Source organism: Cyprinus carpio, chromosome B8 (assembly GCF_018340385.1).
Source record: "Cyprinus carpio isolate SPL01 chromosome B8, ASM1834038v1, whole genome shotgun sequence".
NCBI classification, from domain to species: Eukaryota; Metazoa; Chordata; class Actinopteri; order Cypriniformes; family Cyprinidae; genus Cyprinus; species Cyprinus carpio.
Window position 1 is genome coordinate 2,764,823 of NC_056604.1, and position 19,377 is coordinate 2,784,199.

The 19,377-nt window shown below is 37.3% G+C and overlaps 1 pseudogene; it reads left to right on the forward strand.

Annotated features, from left to right (window-relative positions):
• The first annotated feature begins 1,382 nt into the window (after window positions 1-1,382).
• On the forward strand, window positions 1,383-19,265 carry LOC109052744 (annotated as a pseudogene).
• The last annotated feature ends 112 nt before the right edge of the window (window positions 19,266-19,377 follow it).

A 19,377-nucleotide genomic window follows, 5' to 3' on the forward strand; every position in this document is an offset into this window, starting at 1 on the left:
TTTTTGTGGCCGCAATCAGCATACCATGGAATTAGTATTATTGTCTATGGTACTGGTATTTTTTTTAACTATAATGTGCTTTTGGTCTGGCCATGTTTTACTACATGTGTTGAGCTATCTGTGGTGTGTGTTGAAAGTGCCACCCAGCATCGCTACACACAGTGCAGACAGGAGCTCAGCGACAGAATACGGCCGATGGAGTTTTAGAGAGATTTCGATCATGAAGAGGTGGTAGATCCTAGTCCCAGAATCATTTTCCCGTTGTCCTGCCACCTGTGGGTCATTACAGTTCACACACAATCCAAGAGGCATTTACATGGAAGTCTTATCAGCGTCAGAGAGGCTGACCGTACTTAAAAACAAACTATACTGTTTGTGGTGCACAAAACTCTTCAGACGTCGGTCAGTAGACTTCCCGTTGATGCAAAATTGAAAACGAGAGTATCTTTGATCCTTAAACAGTATATTCTGGATAATAACAAAAAGTTTTTTTTTCCTTTTGTGGCTGAAGTCCTTTTCATTTCACGGTCACAGCTAATCTTCGTTAAAGAGAAGCACTATGTTGTGGTTTTTTGTTTTCCCTTTTCACACCCCCTGAATCTCTTCTGGTTTTACTATTTTTATGTGCAGAGTCTGTTAAGCGACCACCGCAAGTGCCTCCCTGTTGTTATTTGGCTAGTTAGATAATGTTTTTATAAAGAGGGAATGCAATTTACGAACACCCAGTAGTACAAAGTGCCCCGCCTTGCGGCCGCAGCATGGTTTGCACCGTCACAACACCTCATGCTTCAATTTACATAGGAGCGATGCAATCCCCTGTTTTTCATCTGGAGGTTTTCCTCCTGTTAGTGTTTATGAGTGAGTTTGTTATTCTTGTAATTGTATTTCTGTTTAAAAAGATTATCATCGCATTCGACCAAAGCACATGTCCTCAATATTTGGAAGAAATCTCATCCAGCACAATCTCGTTTCATCCATACTAATTTAATCTGTCACATGTGAAAGAGTGTAACTGTGCACACAAACCATCCTAGATCTATGCGTTTGCATAGTTTAAGTTCACAGAGTGTGAGTGTTTTCCGTGACGGTTCGGGGTGTTGGTGTATGGAGTGTGATAATAACCAGGCTGCAGTGGTTAGGTGGAAGAGCGCAAGGGGTTTCGGGGACATGTTGGTTTTTCTCTCTGATATATAAGACCCGCTGTGCTCAAACTTGGTTTTGAGCTCAGAAAAGTGGACTTAAAAAACGCATCTAGTAGAGCTCGGTGTATTAAGCCAAACCAACGATCACAAACACACACACACACAGATGTTTTTGGGGAACACACCCCGACCACTGAACTTCCCTACTTCACACATTCAGTGTTCACAGCCTTAATTATGATGATATCAGAGTTCGGTCTCAGAAATGACGCTGCAGTGGGAGAGCTCAACCCGTTTTTGTGAGGTACATGAATCCCATCATGTTTTCAGGTAATTTTCACTTATGGCAACAGCTCAGAAACAAACTGACGTCAAGCAGCACGCAGTCTGATTAAAGTCACCCGTCGGATACATAAGCAGTGATTCGCAGAAGCGGGTTGGACTCTGACTGCCACCCTGTAATGAAAACATAACATTCGTGATGAGTCTTTGCTGTCTGTGGCATAAACTTTCCAATAGGTTCTTTCTCAGGTTAAGATTCTGTAATGTTGTGGTCTCCTACACTGGCATGTTGAGGTGAACCTGCACTTAAACTCTCGATGCACTGCAAAACGACTTTCTGAGTAAATTTTTTATATTGACTGGTTAAAATAGCTGTAAACTTCCACAAAAGAACATACATTAAGATATGGCTAACTGTTTTCAAAATAATGCATCTTTTTAATACGAGGGTAGTTTGACTTTCTGAATGGAAAAGATCACTTCTTTTTAGTTTAACAGCAAAAAAAAAAAAAAACACGTAAATAAATCTACCAGTGCAGATGCCAAATAAAATAACCCGCATTAGGGAAGAAGACAATTTGATGCAAGCTACTTTTATAAGCAACTTATCTTGTTTTAAGGATGTTAGATATTTTAACTGGAAAACAAGATTAAAATAGTCATAGAATATGTTTTGCAGTGTAACCTTTGAAACGCAGTTAGCTACTTTACAGGTTGACAATACCCAAACAACAACTTTATATCTGAATGCGGTATTAAGCTGAGAATGCGCAATATTGGACATTCTGCAATGGACTAAAAATGATCAGTTTCAGAACCGAATTACCGTAATCTTGAAGCTACAATTTGTGTTTTCACGTGTAGAGTTTAAAGAAATGGTCCTTTAAGTCCCACATGTAATGGAAATATGGGACAGACAGTTTGTTTCTGTAAACGTACATCCAAGCCAGATTTTTGAAAAAAAAAAACTAATGGCTAGAGGAAATCGGTTCTGGTGATTGATAGATGCAGTCTGAAGGGGTGGATTTTAGAGGAAGTTTGTCATTTCATTGAAGAATTGAGCTTTTTGAATTAAAAATGACATGCTCATAAAAGATAACATTCCAGTACGTCAATAAATCATTAGAAAACCGTTAGAATTTCCAGTTAAAGCCAGCTATAAATTCCTTATCCTTGTCAGAATAGGCATTAATTTGGAATCGAGGCACCTTTGACGTGGCTTGATTTGGAGCCTAACCCATTTTGCATGCTATAGAGTTTGTGAATTGAGACATTACGTTATTGAATCGTCACAGCCGGTGAACTTTTTTTTTTTTTTAACAGTAAGATTAATTGTGGTTTACTGTTGAGGTTCTCACGCACAGTAAATGTTTGGTTTCTTCCTCCAAAGCTTTGGCTTATAATTGAGAAAATGTGGTTTTGGATGCTGAATCGTTTTTCGGAGATAAAGAAAAGCCAAAAAGATGCAATATAACACCTCTTAGAATCACCCGTCTTACTTCAAGACCTAATATTGGTGACCGCAGTTATGTGGTAATGTGTGCCTTTGAAGGTTAAAACGGCTGTTTAGGTCGCCGGTGAATAGTTTTTAGTTGCAGTATCCGTGATGTGCCTGGAATCCATCTGGTTTGAATGCTCTTTGGTCCTGATCGTTGTGTTTTAGAGGGACGGTTCGTGCATGCAGGGCCACCCCGTCTGAAAAAACCAGTTTTAAAAATTTTTACAAGCACATTTAAATAAGGACATTATTTAACCCCAGATTATGAGAGGGTTGCATTACGTCGGTTCTCTGTTGTTTGCAACAGTAATGATGAAACTCCTCTCTTGTCGCAGGTTGAATCACACTGAACTGGTGGCGGCGAGAGACGGTCCAGAAAGCTTCCAGAAACTGGCCACAAAGACCTCCATTGCGGCCATGGGTACTGGCCAGGGAGTGAGACCTACGCAAAGTGTGGGCACTTAACGAATCTTTTTTAGGCATCACTTGCTGATAGCATGGGTTGTTGGACATTATCATAGTAATACCTAGTATATTAAATTCCATAGTTTAGGTGTAGGGCTGTAGGCAATTTTAAATAAATAAATACATATATGCACTCATTTTTCAGAGTGAAGCTAGCACTGTGTTCAGTTTTACCCACCGCAGCTCAATTATATCCGCGTCTCGTAGATCAATTCGTTTAGGTACTTCTGCTTCAAACAAAATCCTTCTATGCGTCTGCTCTGATTCATTTGGAAAGCCCCACATGCACCACTATCTAATGGTGAAATGATTCTGCCGTGGTAGTAGACTTTTGGCCAAAACTGTAATCACCAACAATCAACATTTTTAAATTGGCCCTTGCAGTCCGAAAAAAAATAACGCTTTTTATGCCGATCGTGCAGCTCTTTCATTTGCATGTTATTATCAAATGAATGCTCTGTTTCAGATCTGAACCAGCTTGAAGAACGCTGTGGCAGAGAGAGCGCTGGTCCTGCACTGATTCAGGATATATGTGAGTCCGTCAGCCCCAGCTGATGGAAATCCAGTGTCATTCCATCGGTTGCAACACCACCACATCCAGCTGTTAAACTCAGGTTTTTCCAGCACTGTTTTGAGTCGGCCAGCCCAGACTAATAGGCCTTCATCATGTGAGCAGGGTGACGTAATGCGAGCCGAACGCTGTGCGGGGGCGTGCGTCCCGTTTACAAGTTGTCTGCACACTTAGTTTGTGTCAGATCTGGGTTTGTAATGTCAGAATATTAACCGAGTCCGAAATATTGACCCAGATTGCAGCTGAAGTGCTGGAGATTATGAATCAGGCCAATTAGATGTCTACACACACAAACTAACTACCCAAGAAAGCAGTCTGATTGTAATTACAGTGCAAGGATGTTTTTAAAACAAAAAAAGGAGAACAATACATATCGAAATGGCGTGGAGCTCTATAAACTTAAAATAGATTATTTATCCAGTAATGGCAAATTTCTGTCATGATTTAGTCACTGTCATGTCATCCCAAACCCGTATGACTTGATTTTATATGGATATGTTTTGCTTTAGTTTAAACCATGATTCATTTTAAACCATCAACTGTTCCTTAAGAAACTTTTCCTATAACCCCCTCAGTAAAATAAAAACGACCCAAATGATCATAGTTGCCATACAGTCAGAGTAAGAGATATAGTTCATTTAATGATTTCATATTGATACTTTCGAATTGCAGACGTTGATGTTTTGGCAGAGCTTGAGCACAGTTTTGTCTAGTAAAAAAGTAATATATCTAAATACTTAGTATAGTTCAAACCTATTTTATGACGTGGCTCGAGATTTAATGATAGAAAAAGCATAATTAAATTTTATTTGAGTACTGCTTGTGCACAACGCTTTCATGGTCGTAATTAATTACTCTAAAATTTGTTTATAATGTCACTATTGATGAGGAGTGCATAGTCCTTTAATACCATCGGTCTTGAAATGCAAGTTTTTCCTGAAGTATACTTGCAAGAGTTCCACTTTAGCACAATCACATATACTTCCGTAATTTTAAGTGTGGACCTCATTACTATTTCTGTACAAGTAAAGTGCATCAGTACAAAAGTACATCTGATTCACGATCTAAATAGAGTTAGCTAAATGGCACCGTATTTTATTAGCAATAAATATGTAATGCTGTATTTGTATACTTCAATATTTTTTCATATTTTTTTTTTTCAACTCTCAAGAGAATGTGAGATTTTGTGGGGACTTTTTTAGGATAACAGCCTGAGAAAACGGAACCTAGGTGGCCATATAGTTCCTGTTTAGCTTCCAAACATATGCTGCACATCTCATTTTGTGCTCCACTAAGATACAAAATCTACTGGTTTGATTGGTTTTTTGAGAAAATGATGAGAAGTGAAACAGCCCTTTAAAGGGGTATAATGATTGTGTCTAAACTAACATTATTTTTTGTGTATTTGGTGTAATGCAATGTTGTTTATTGCAGTTTAAGGTTAAAAAAACATTATTTTCTACATACTGTACATCATTGGTTGCTCCTATATGCCCGCCTTCTGAAACTCGTCGATTTTTAACAAAGCTCATCGTTCTGAAAGCGAGGTGTCCTCATGTATTGGCCCGCATCCAGTGTATTGTGATTGGCGGAATACCTTTAAGCTGGGACAATGGTTACGCGCCCTCACCATACATTGATGCCGTCTCCCCAAGCATGACACAAAATCATAAAACTGCTTACAAACGAGGCATTTGTTGCATCCAGGGGAAAACATATTACTGATTATATGACTTATACTGTTTTTTTATGCATTGCGTTGCATATCGCTCCGCGTAAACCTAAAACCATGTCTGCATTTGTGATTGGAGAAGCGACAAAAAACAAGCGCCACTCTACATGCGCAAAACTCATGTTGAATCATCAGTGGCAACATTCTTTAAATATGAAACGTACTTACAGGCTGTGAGTCAGAAGCACCAACTGGGCGTGCACACAGTTGGAAATTGCCAACCATTACAGAACAGCCATTGAGCACATGACATCACTGTAGTCGACTTCCCAGGATCAGGAAACAGTCCCCCCCCTCCATAAATTGTCAGCACACATCTGAATATTTGTGGTGAACTGTCGGAACAGTGTTGTATACACCTTAACCCCTGATTTCTAGTTTGTGTCCTCTTTTGGAAGGCCAAAAAAGTATTTTTCGCTTTCACAATAACAACCACAAGCGTCTATACGACATGCGCCGTGGCACAGGAGAAGGAAAGTTACGCCTCTTTCTTTGCATAAACATTTGCATCGTTTGCAAATCGTCCCCACATCGGAGTAATATGTGGGAGGCGTGTTAAAGAGCCGTTTCTGAGCCGTTTTTAAAACTTTTATAACAGAATCTCTCTTTTGGCATTTAGACTTTAGTCTTTGCCCTTCACAGCATCTTCTTTTATGCACCAAGAGCTTGTAACACTACTCCAAGAGAAAGAAAGGAACTTGAACTCGCATCATTGACCCCCTGTACCAACCATGTGGATGCTTCAAACGACCTTTTACATGTTAGTCCCTATAGTGGTTTAGTACAGTAACATAAGTGCCTGTTCATTATCCAGTGTGAGTGGATTCACTTTTGTTTTACATTCAGTCCGGAACGATCAAGCTCAAACCGGATCTAAAGAAAGGTCGTACAATGGCCGTTGTAATAACTCTCATGTTAACATCACTCTGTTGGTCCGGTGAGGAGATTTTCCCTGTTAAAATCCCACAATCATGTGAAAATCTGGATTTATTCACTGGCCTCATCCGGTTCATTTCCGCTCTTCAGTCAAAACATTGCAGTTCTGAATGATCTCTGAACACAAGTGCTTGACTGTCCGTCGATGTTAAGTCACGGTCCAGTTAATTGGACTGCTTTTGCTTGTGACCTTAATTATTGAGCTTTATTGGGAAGCCTTTATGGGAGATAAATAACTCTAAAGCTTTACCTGGAATTCTCACTTTGGCAGTCAGTCGGAGTGCTGGCTTTGATCTGAATGGCTTTATGGCTTATTTTTATTTTTTTATAGTTCTGCAGAACACAAAATTCATGGGGGAAAAAAAAAAACTAATTTTCCACAGAAGAATTTAAGTTTGATGGTAAAGATTTTTTGGGTGAACTAGAAAACGGGATATTTTATAATTGAAAGTGATCGTGTGACACATCTGATTTTATGGCAGAGTCATATAAATCAATCACTAGTTTATACTTCCTAACAATTGTAAACGCAGGTTTACCAATAGCGTACGTTGGTTTGAAGCTATCATTCTGTTCGTTTATTTTTGCACAAAAAAAATAAGACTCATCCTCATCTTTTTACCGCGAAATCTTGCTGAGTTTTATTGACGTTTTGTATCAAGACAGACTTTAGAAGGAGACACATTACCACACACTGGACTTCTGGACCTGACGAGTTGGCTAAGCATTTGTGTCTAACCCATCGATTCTTATCTCATTAAAAATGGGATCTAGCTAACACATGAGTCAGTCGCGAAGGCATATTTGAGTTGTTAATTAAAAATCTCTCTCTAGGCCTCGGCACTGACGGTACCTCCCCGTGATGAGGATTATTCACAGAGACCTCAAAAACCAGAAACACATCGCGTCCTGCAACAAGGAGAGAAACGGGTGAAGTGCGGAGAGAAGTCGCTATTCACGCAAAAAATACCTGTTGGTAATGATACTATTTTTAAAACTTTCGTTGCTAAATTAAAGATGCAATTTCTGCTATCTTTGTCCTGTAGTTGACAAGTTCATAAGATCATAAGATCTGGGTTACCTAAAGAGCTGGGACCAGAGCAGCCTGTGCACATCGTTGTTGTGTGGGAGCCTGCAGTATTTGGTGGGTACTACATCACATGCTGCGCAAGATGACTTCTATCATTGTTATCGACTAGCAGTGCTGATATAAAGTCTTTCTGTTCTGTCTCTGTTTTTCGTCTCTTTAAGCCCCCTGAGCTTGTTAGAACACCAGAAGTAACACGGTGGCGGTGGATAGTATCTGAGTTTTGGGGACGCTGGTGTTCTAGTGGCATCACAGGATCTCAGCAGCCTATTCCTTTCTTCCTTCCACCTGGCATCACGGCCGTGCAAGGTGGTATTCGCTGGGGGGCGATGCCTCAGCTGTCTGTGGCAGAATTTTACCCATCTGCGAGTCCCTGATACACTGATTTGATGTTTCTTTAACGTATTAGATCGTGTGTGTGTCTTACTATGTGTTTGGAGCCGGTGCGCGAGTGCTCCCCAACGTCCCACGAAATTCCCACAGCAGTGGTAGGCTCAATCAAGTAGGTTTTGGCATGTTGCTGTATCTGGCGTGTGGGTGGCATTAATGGAGTGTAATTTAATTGTATGGTTTATTCCACAGGTTGGTGTGTCAAAGCTTTTTGATTAGTGCATGACGTGTGGCCCAGGTTTGATTGGGAGTTTTAGAGAACATTTGGGCCCGAGGAATTTCACAGTTACAGAGGCTGAGAACCACTGGTCTAGAGCAGCTGGCTTCCTATCCTGCTTTTAAATAAATCAAACACGCGGACTGATGAGGAAGGTCACCTATAACGGACAAGTCTGACATGCAATTCTGTGGTAGTTACGACCATTTTATAAAATTGTATTATAATCAATTTTATTAAAACATAGTTGGTCCCCGGGATCACAAAAGAGCCGTCAGTCAGTAGGGTCCAGGTATATTTGTTGCAATAGACCACAATACATGTAGTGTCTGGGATCACAATTATACATTTTCTCTTTTAGTGACAAAAATCTTTAGGATATTAAGTAAAGATCATGTTTCGCGTAGATATCATTTTGTGGTAACTCAAATTTCCTACGTGGTACATATATCAAACTTATCGTGTATGGTTGGATTAGTAATATGCAGTTGCTAAGAACGTTAATTTGACCAACGTTAAATGGATTAAGTTGTGCCTCAATATTTTTGCCGATTTTATTTTTGCCACCCTCATATGCCAGATTTTCAAATAGGTTGTATCTCGAGACAAAATATTGGAAAGCTATTTGGTATGACCAGCTGATTCAGGTATTGAAGGGGGAGAAAGTCTCAATTTAAAAAGAAATTACCTCGCTGTATGACTGTGTTTTGGTGGAGTGGCGAGTTCAGTAGATAATTTAGATTAGTGACTTTCCAATGAATTGAATCACGATTAAATCACAATCCAAAATAAAAGGTGTTTGTTTACAGTAGAGTACGTTAAGGATGTGTGTAAGCGTAGTGTTATATGTGATAGATGTATTGTGAATATAAATACACAAGCATGTCCAAAGTATAGATATAGAGTAAGGTTTTAAGTTGTAATTTATATTACGTATCTGGTTTTATAAATCTGTATATCTTATATAATATCGCAAATATAAGAATATAAATTATAAATGGATATACATTTAAACATATTGTTCTAAAGTATTTAATTTTATGTGTGTGTATTTATATATATACAATAATATACCCGGTTCACATACCATAATTATGTTACACAGAAATTTTATTTTGGATGTGTATTTAATCGTGATTAATCATTTGACAGCCCTAATATATATATACACCCCCGATTTTGCTTTTCTTTTTTTGCTAATTTGAGGACGGTGGTTGGCATGCGTGTACTTGCTCTCAGTGCCAGTGTAAAATCAGTGTAAATCAGCCGTAGCGTGATCGGTTCTCTTCTGTATCTATCTTCATTTCATCACTCAAAACAAAAGCCCAGCTTTCATAGTCCTGACCTGACAAGCTTGATCCAGAGTCCCGGAAAACAAACCCTCCCCGCAACCTCCATGAAACACTATTGTTCTAATACTTTATGTTTGAGTAAAGATAATGTTTCTGCTTCAACGGTTTGTTTTTGCAGAGATTTCTGTACTGTGATTGGCCGCGCTCCAGTATTCTCACATCATGGACTGTTTTTAAAACAACTTCTGAGAACATCAAAAAATCAAGACTGACCCCAGCGCTAAATGGTGTGTTGCTAAATAAATCCAGGTTCGCTTGAACTTTCATTGCCCTCTTTTTTCTCAGGCACAACAAGCTGTTGCAGAAACAAGTGGATGATATTGTGGTTTTTACGAGGATCTGACGGGAGAAAGTTCGATTCTCCCAAACACCTCCCGAACCCTCACAACCTCAACAAGTGAGTCCCGCGGCCACATGAACAAGTGGATCTGTTACTAAGAATGTGAAATGTTACAGAGTTTTTTTATGATACATTTGATTCTGTAAATTGACAATCTGTAAATGTGACAATTATTTATATAGTACTTAATACAATACAGATTGCGTTAAAGCAGCTCATAATAAACAAAATGTTGCAAATTTCCTCAGTTTCAGAAATTAGTCAATTTTATATTTTTTAATATTGAAATTTTTATCATTACAACATCGATTTAAACTATAAAGCAGGTTTTTGTAATTTTATAAGCTTTTTTTTTTAAATGTCTATATAGTTGATTATTTTGTCTATAGTAGTTATTTTAGTACTTTTTAATTATTTCAATAAACAAAAACGAGAAATAATTATTTCATAATTATAAAATTTTTATATTTTATTATTTCGTTTCGGTTTAATTTTTATTATGTTTCAAGTAATGATTTTTGGTCTTTTTGATGGTTTTAGTTTTTAATGAATTATAATAACTCTCTGATATTAAAGGCCGCGTGAATTTCGATTTCATGCAGATTTAAAACAAATCTTCAAGTAAGACTTAATAACAAATTCAAAATAAAAAACGTAGTCCAGCGTAGTTAATAACTATGTGTTTTCAGACTGTTAGCTGGTGAACTGGAGAGCTGGCTACAAATGATGCCGTGGAGATGGTCACCTAAAGAGCGAGGCAAGATTTAAAGAAAGCGGAGCAGGACAGTTCGTGGACGGGGTGTCAAAGACTCGGAGTGAAGAGGACAGTAAAGAGAGCAGTTCAGAGGCCGGCAAAGACTCTCCAAAAGCTTCCTGTTTCTGCTTCGATGAATTAAGCCGCATTCTGAATCTAAAGGTAGCTGAATCTCTCGTCAGTGGACGATCGCAGTGTCACGTGTGAACATGTCTAATGCGCTGGTCTCTGTCTCCTCAGCTGGTCCATGTGCTCAACATGACCTCTGCTGAAATATTCACCTACTCGGTGCAGCCGCAGGAGGACGTGGCATCCCTGCAGGAGCGGATCGCGCAGGACTGCTCGCATTCCTCCGGCCAATCAGGAGCTGCTGCTGGAGGCGGGGCTTGCGCTCGAGCCGCACAACAGCGTCATGCAGTGTGCAATCGATTATAGCGTATGTTTGGAACAACTACCGCCAAAAAAACTAAAAAAAAAAACACACAAATTTTGTATTTAAATAGTATCAATATTCTAATCTAAAAAAAAATAAATAAATACATAATTGGCTTCTCACATTAGGCCACGAGAGGGGCGCATCGAGCAAAATATTACTAATGCACATTTCTTAAAGCAATATAATAACATGACTATCTTTGAAAAAGTGCATAGTGTTTTATAACCAAATATTATTAATTAAGTTGCTTAAACAATTTTAAACAACAACAGCATCATGTATGCATGGTTGTCAATACAAACAAAAGGACAAAAGCCAATCACACGGAGTACTTTCTTTCCATTTAAAAACATGAAATGCAGTGGGATGGGGGGAAAAAATGACATTTTTTAAAATTACATTAATTTTACGTGGCTTTCTAAACGTGGCTCTCTTGTGTGAGACGCGAGTGCAATGGTGATAGATGTCCCTCTAGAAAAATTCTGTGTGGATTTTGTGTGAATAGCTTGGTTTCAGTTTTGACGTAAACAAGATCTTTCTCCGCGTTGATGTTCTTTTTTTCCGTAATGTTTTGAATGAACAACGTAGCAGTGCCGCATCTACTGGGTTCACCTGGAAAGGCTAAAAAAAGCTTTAAAAAGCAACGGCACTTACATCGTCATCACATTTTGTACGCCGCTTATACGCGCACCTTAAATTCAAATGCAAAGTTTTTTATGCATTCAAATGTGGTTTTTATTTTTACTTTGACGAATATTTGAAATTCTATTTTTTTTTTGACAGCCCTAGGAGGAACAGCAGCTTTCTTCAGTTCAAGCTGATTTAATTGACCCTGTTTATTAAGAGTGTTGATATCATCCTGATGTTTTGTGTTGTTTAGATGATGGACACTCGGCGGGCAGATGAGCCGCTGGTTTTCCTGTTTGACCGCTCCTGCTACAGCTACGAGCCTCAGTTTACGCCGCGCGTCCTACCAGATAACAAATCACAACTTAATGTTCTAAACTCCAAACTCAGAATTCTGACTTTTGAGATGTAAACTCAGAACTGTGAGAAAGTAAGTCAGAATTCCAAGTCAGAGTTTTACAATTCCAACTTTTTCCTCAGAATTTGTACGTTTAGTTCTCACAATTCAAAAAAAAAAATCTGAAGTGTGAGATATAAACTTTTTTCTATTATATATACTGTATATATATATATATCATATATAGTTGTTGATTTATATTTTTTTATTTTGCTTTAATGTAAGCCTTTTCTGACACAGAATAGACAAATATACATTACTATATATATAAGCTGGTAACTATATATATAGGTATATATATATATCGATATATTTAATATATATATATATATAATATAACACACAATAATATATTATATTTTATTGTGGCAGAAATAGGCTTCCATTTAAAAAAAATTAAATAATATAAATATGAAATAAAAACCTATAAAAAAATGTACCTCAATAAAATATAAAAAAAAAACAGAATAATAATTAAAAAAAAATTAAAGAATCAGAACTTTTTCGATATTTTATCTTCCATGTTTTAGTTTGTGTACACAAATGTTTGCAAAAAAAAAAAAAAAAAATTAAGTAGTTAAATATTTTGGCATTGTTTCATAAACACCATATAGTGAATACATTTTTTTTACAGCTGTTTGAAAACATTAATATTGTCCATGACTTCCTCTCTTTTTCTTCCATGACATACGTGTCTGAAACAGAAAGAAGCACAGCATGTTTTGTTTACAGGAGAAACTGCATTATTTCTGCTTTCTCTAAGAGTGAATTTGCATTTTCATTCAGCTCGTATCCTACACTCGTTCCAATCATACTCCTCATCCATGCTGGGTTTGTTTACATGACGGTGCACATGCTCAAGCACAACTGATTGATGGAAAAGCATCCTAAAAAATCTGAACAACACCTAACAGATTATCAAAACTCATTCAAGGCATTTTAAAGTGCCTACAATAACAATACTGTCCATTACCGCAGTAAATATGAAGGGCGCCTAAACTGATCTGTGTTTTGTGACGCAGAATCGTGGAGGGAGGAGCTCAAGCGCTTGCTGCCCTACAGCTCCCAGAGACGCACGTGGGGTCAAGCGTGGCACACCCATCCGCGCGCTGAGGGAGGACTGGCAGAGACTGCAGCAAGGACAGAAAGTGGCCATGTAAGACGAGAAGCGCTCCGTACGAGCTAACGCTGAGGCTGTGAGTGACCCGTTCTCTCTCTGTTCCAGCATGAGTCTCCTCAGACACAACGGCACGCTGTCAAAGCAGAAGAACGAGATGGTGTCCATGCACCAGAGGTTAAAAGCCACGCTGGAGTTCTCAGCACCAGTCTGCACATCGACATCGACAAATACCAGGAGCAGAGAGAGCGACGGGCATCGGTACCACACACGGCAGAATCAAATACTAGGGTACTCTATAAATGCTTACTGTTGTTTAAAAATAGTATGCGAAAGAATATTATAAAAGTTTCACATCACCTCATGACGTTGCATGTTTAATTCTGGGGGCATCCAATTATCATCTTAGAAATTAAAATGTTTTTTTTAGTAGTTGAATCTAATTTTACATAAAAATATATTAACTTATAATCAAACAATTAGCAAGAAAGATAGTCAAAAGCACTTGATTATCAGTTATTAATTAATTTATAACTGTTTATTTTGTTATTGGTTTAAAAATCCCTTTATATCCTTTCCTATTAATTAATACATTTTTTTTTTTTAAATAAGCACTTGTTTTCCTTTTCCAAATATTTTCTTTTATTATTAGTATTATTAAAAAATAAGCACTTGACATTCTTTCCAAATAATTATTTTTATTCTTAAAAGATAAACACTTGATATCCTTTCCAAATAATTTAATTATTATTATTATTTTAAAATAACCACTTGATAGCCTTTCCAAATAATTAATTTTATTTATTATAAGTGTTTTTTTTTAATTAGCACTTGACATTTTCTCTAAATTAATAATGATTCATTATTATTTTAAAAAAGCATGTGATGTCCTTTCCAAATAATTCATTTTATTATTCATTATAAGTATTTTTTTAATTAGCACTTGACATTATCTCCAAATAATTTATTATTATAATTAGTTTATAAAAGCATGTTATATCCTTTCCAAATAATTAACTCATTCATTTTAGTTATCTATTTATTATTATTACTATTATTATTATTATCAAAAAACACTTAACATCCTTTCCAAATAATTAATTAACTACTAATTACTTTACTACTATTATTATTATTATTATTATTATTATTATTATAATAAACAGGAGGGACAGTGCATCGCATTGAGGGAATTCACTTTAGCAGCGCACACACACATCAGTTCACTTCTCATAGCGCGCAAAAAGCATTATGGGTAATGACTTCTTAAAAGGGGAACATCCTGACAAATGACTACATTAACTGTCTCTGTTCTTATTACTGAAAACAATGAATTAAACATTATACTAAGCATTTATGACTGTTTGCATTGCTTTCAGAACAAGTGTACACTCCGTGTAGATTTGCTGAAGCTGTGGCTGTTTACATGTTTTCCAGCCTCTGAAAAATTATTGAGTGTCTGGAGAGAAATGGAGCAAACCGCCCTGGACTGTGGACAGGTAACAAGAGCGTGTGAGCGATTTCATATTGTCAGCCATCCCAGTGATCATAGCTAATGCAGAAGACTTTGTGTGTGTGTGTGTGTGTGTGTGTGTGTGTCAGACAGAAGACGTGAATAAGCTGGAGGAGGAGATGATGACCCTTCAGACTGATATCGTGGATCTACAGAGACAGCCGTGGAGGAGTGGAGAGGCTTTAGAGACGCTGTAAATCAACACACACACACACACACACACACACACACACATACACACACACACACACACACACACACACATTTTAAAACACACACACACACACACACACACCTCACACACACACACACACAAACAGAGTGTCATAACTCATAAATCACATCTATTTTAATTCCAAATACCGTAGGATTTAAATGAAACTCAAGATTCAATATCACGATGAACCTCATAAACAGAGTGTCAGAGCTCATAAAGCACCTGTGTTGTGTTTTGCAGCGAGGTGAAGGCCATGGACCTCTTCCGTAAACTGAGAGAGAAGCCCAGAGGTAAGACACAGGTTCCTCAGGACGAGCCGATCCATCTCGTCATCTGAAACTCTCTCTGTGTCTCCAGAGCAGCGCAGTATGGGTGACTGTCAGGAAGTGATCAAACTGGTGGTTCAGGCCGTGCAGTTCTACGAGAGGAGCTACGGGACTTTTACACACACCTGAGGTCAGCTTCTGTGTGATTTCTCATCAGATTTCATTAAAACCTGTGATATATAAGCTCTGTTTCAAGCCTTGCTGTCTGCATGGGATGCTTCTGTCTTTTTTATTCAACTTTGTTTTTTAATAATTTTCTTAGAAAACACCTGTGAACACTACAGAATATCAAATAATATAACATTATAGAGTAAACTTTATTTTATTTATTATATAATAAAAAAGGCATCTAAGCTTGCTCTATTCTTTTTCTATTCTATCTGTTTTCTTTTTATTTATTATATAAGTTAATTAAAAAAAAAACTTTGCTATTTGTTAGGCTAACTGAGACTTGTTATAGCACCTATATATCATTGCTCTTTTGTTTTTGTTTGCTTCCATTGTCCTCATTTGTAAGTGGCTTTGGATAACACATCTGCTAAATGACTAAATGTAAATTCTTTTATATCTGTTTTCAGTATCAAACTAATTCACTACTTTATGATTAACCTCAAAACCAAAAAAAAACATCAATTCATTAGATAAACAGCATAAAAACAAGGTTAACGGGTTATATTTACAACGTGTTTTTAAAGCGTGAGCATTGTAGCCAATCACAGATGTGTTTAATTTCTTTATAAAAAGAAAAAAAACAGACTCATCACATAATCCTAAAATATACACAGACTTTCTAACATATCCATTCACAATTTTCATATTTTAAACCGTTTACAATTACAACCAATCATGTTTTTTCAAATCCTCCCACGCGTATTTTTGTGAAAAAGATTGTGTTTGTCAGAATGCCCTTAACGCAATATAATCATGCATGTAACAAGACATTCATTGTGCTCTATGACTATATATGAGTGTTGAACTATAATTGACTTAGTACCATAGCAATGAAACCTGCCACTTTTTTATTAAAAGTAATGTTTATTTATTCTTAATTTTATTAATAAATTTTCACCAGACCTTTTTAAAGCAACGTTTACTTGATTTGCAATATTTAAAGGATGCAAACTAATGTGTTTGTACAATTATAATTAGCTTTAACAATTAACTTACTCTATTTAATTAGAACTGAGCTGAATAATGACACTTGTCTTTTGTAGAGCTGCTTTACAGATGAAATGGATGAATTTTGCGACATATAAACACTTTTGTATAAAGTGCTAAAAAAATAAATGTGGCTTACCTTAATGTTTTAAGGTTTTAATAAAATACTGAGAACTGTGAAATGTTACTGGTATATCAAGATTTGAAACGGATCTCTATTTTTTCTTTTTAATTTTCTATTGAAATTTGCACTGAGTTGCACTGAATTCATTTGCATTGAAAAACTAATCAGTATGGAATTTGTACCTTTAACTTGATGATTTCAACATGTTTTTGTGTATTTCCTTTGCTCTATCCTATATACTGTCAAAGAATGACCAGTTCAGTGATCGTGATAATTATTTTAAGTGTCTAAAATGAAGTTAAATTGTAATGTGCATGTGTGTGTGTGTGCAGTAAGACGATGGTGTGCCGTCAGAGAGTCCTGGAGCTGCTGCCGCGTGTGGAGGGGATGGTGAGTGCGATGGCTCGCAGCGAGAAACAGCTGCAGCATCTGCAGGAGAAGAGACAGAAGGAGCTGTGGAACCTGCTCAAAGTGGCCTGTGTATGCACACTACTCATACTCCTTCTACAGTATGCATGTGAGCGCGTGCACAATGCCGTGTGCTTGACTTGAGCGTGCATGTGTGTGTTTTAGAGTAAGGTTCGTAGTCCAGTGAGCGGCAGTCCAGACGGAGGACGGACCCCACCGGCCCCTGCACACCCGCTGATGTCCCACAGACCGTCCGACGTACCGCAGACGTGAGTCCAGTGCATGAGACACTTTGCATTCATTTGCATGTTTGCATCACGAGTGTTTCTCTCTCGTGTGTGTTCAGAGACGAGTCTCAGCTTGTGATCGAGGAGAGCAAGATGTTTGAGAGCCGCCTGCAGAGTTTAGTGCAAGACACCATTCAGGAAACAGAGACCAGCATGCAGGTAACTCATCTGAGAAGTATAACAATTTGACTCGTATTTGTAGAGTTGTTACTGAATTTCAAATTCACAAAAAATTATACTTGCTAAAAAATGTGCTCACTCTCAAGCCATCCAAGATCAGGATGAGTTTGTTTCTTCATCAGGTTTGTAGAAATGTAGCACTGCATCAGTGTCTCAGCAATGGATGCTCTGCAGTGAATGGGTGCCGTCAGAATGAGAGTCCGAACAGCTGATAAAAACATCACAATAATCCACAGCACTCCAGTCCATCAGTTAATGTCTTGTGAAGAGAAAAGCTGTGTGTTTGTAAGAAACCACTCTATCCTTAAGATGTTTTTACATTTAAACTGATGTTTTCGGCTAAAACACGAGTCCATAATCCATAATAACATTTCCTTTAGTGAAAAAGTCATCTGGTCTGAATCAGGAGAGAAATCCTGCTCAGATCAAGCACCGTTTACATGCCAAAATATTCCATGCTCTAAACAAATATATGTGTGGATTTTAATGTGAGAGACAACAGGAGATGGACTTTCTCATTTTTTTAATTTGAATCATTTGAATCTTAAAACACCTTAATGAATTTTTTTTTTACAAAAACACAGCTTTTCACTTCTCCAGATGTTAACTGATGGACTGGAGTGCTGTAGATTACCTGTGAATTATTGTGATGTTTTTATCAGCTGTTTGGACTCTCATTCTGACGGCACCCATTCACTGCAGAGCATCCATTGCTGAGACACTGATGCAGTGCTACATTTCTTAAAATTTGTTCTGATGAAAAAACAAATGAATCTTCATCTTGGATGGCCTGAGGGTGAGCACATTGAGCAAATATTAATTTTTGAGTGACCTACTCCTTTAAGAATGTTTTGTGAATCCACCCACTGGAAACACATCCATAAAACACACAGATCAGAGATGATATTCATCACTGACATTTATCTCTTTCTCTTAAAGATACTGAGAGAGTGGAAGTGGTTGAACGGGGGGCAGGATTTGGCTTGATCCCGAGGATACACAGGTTACCCGTGAGTGTTTGTCAGAGGATCAGACTGTTACCTCAAAAGCGAACTAATATGAAGCGATACTGCCACCGACTGGAGGAAACGTGATACTGCAGGCAGTGTGTGCTGACAATTCATTCCTGTGGACTCACACTCGACTCATTTTCTCAATGCATTTCTTACTTTTAAGAGGAGGTTATAAACCCCTTAAATAGTTTGTTTTTGAATCATTTATGTTAATCAAGGATTCTTGCATCAGAATACTTGACAATTTCAGCCTTTCTGATGCTTTCTATGCAAGTTCCTCTTCACATTTTGTGCACATGTAATAATGTAGTATAAATGTTGTTGGCTCCATGACAAATAGCTTGTGCTGTACCTCATTTGTAAGTCGCTTTGGATAAAAACAAATGCTTATTGAATGAATGAAAATATAAATCCATCCTAGTTCCTCCTTACCTCACTGTGACTCGACAGACCAAGTGTCTGATCACGCAGTAGGTGTCAATGTATAAATGTGGACATTTGTTATTGTTTTCATCGTTTATGACGCTATTAAGATTTCATGACAAAAAGTAACCCTGTTTGCATCTGAACTCATGAAATATTTTTCAGATATGGAAATTATTTTTACATGCTAAGAAAAATAGCATCTTCGGTACATAGGATTTTTTTTATACACACACACACAAAAAAAAAGTAATAAAATGTTGTATCAAAGTATTTTGCGTGTTCATGTGTCCTTTTGCAATTTCATTTAATGAAAACATCTTTAGTACTTCTGAAGTATATCTAAAGTTATGACAATTATTTTTATATGCTGAGAAAAATGAGA